This window comes from Colobus angolensis, unplaced genomic scaffold (assembly GCF_000951035.1).
Source record: "Colobus angolensis palliatus isolate OR3802 unplaced genomic scaffold, Cang.pa_1.0 Scaffold125, whole genome shotgun sequence".
Taxonomy (NCBI): Eukaryota; Metazoa; Chordata; class Mammalia; order Primates; family Cercopithecidae; genus Colobus; species Colobus angolensis.
The window spans coordinates 5,309,849-5,311,163 of NW_012113697.1; positions in this window are offsets into that span (position 1 = coordinate 5,309,849).

Genomic DNA, 1,315 nt, shown 5'->3' on the forward strand with positions numbered 1-1,315 from the left:
AAAAAAAAAAAAAAAAAAAAAAGACTATAATGGCGCTGAAAAATTTCTATTGCCTAGTGACATTGTAGACCTTCTAGTGGGACAAGATGTGGAGATGGAAGACAGTGATATTAATGATCCTATGTAGGCCTAGGCTAATGTGTGTGTTTATGTCTCAGTATTTAACAAAAAAGTTTTAAAAGTCAAAAGAAATTCATTTTAAAAATAGAAAAAAGCTTAAAGAAAGAAAATATTTTTTCAAAGTTGTACAACGTGTTTTGTGTTTTAAGCTGTGTTATTACCAAATAGTCAAAAAATTATAAAGTAAAAACGTTATGGTGAGCTAAGGTTAATTTACAACTGGAGAAAAATACATTTTTATAAATTTTATGTAGCCTAAGTGTACTGTGTTTAGAAAGTCTGCAATAATATACAGTAATGTTCTAGGCCTTCACGTTCACTCACTACTCACTCACTGACTCACCCAGGGCAACTTCCGGTCCTGCAAGCTCCATTCATGTAAGTATCTTATGTTGGTCTACCATTTTTTAATCTTTTGTGTCATATTTTTTACTGTACTGTTTCTATGTTTAGATATGTTTACATAATAAATACTTCCCATTGTGTTACAAGTGCCTCCAGTATTGAGCCTAGGAGCCTAGGAGCAATAGGCTAGACCATATAGCCTAGGCATGGAGTAGGCTGTACCACCTAGGTTTGTGTAAGTACACTCTATCTGTTTAATTATTGCTAAAAGGATTTTATTGTTCACTGCGCCCAGGCATATAAAAATGAACTTTGAGGTTATAAGACTTGGGTCCCTGAACTTACTCTTTCTTGGTTTCAAGCAGCAACCACTGTAGAACTTTAACCAGATAGACTGTTAGTAAAATACATCTGCAGTGATTGCCACTTCTCCACCATCTTTATATGAAGATAGCATTTTTTTTTAAAGAAAAACTGTTTATTGAGTATGATATAAAATGCAAACAAGTAAACATATCATAAGATGACAATTTGATGAATTTTCACCAACTGAATACAACCAGCTAATAAGTTTGATTCAGGGCCTAAACAACTATACAAAGAAATAAGCATGCTTGTTGAATACATGGGCACTATAGGGATATAAAGGAGTATTAGCTTTCTATGGCTGCTGTAACAAATTCCCATAGACCTGTTTAGTGTTATGATGAAAGAGTGCTACTATATGTATATATATAGAATATATATATGTGTGTATATGTGTGTGTGTATAAGTGTAGAACAGAGTGTTGATTGGTGCATTGTTTGTAATAGCAAAACGAGAGAGAAAAAGAAGAAAGAGAAAGAAAGG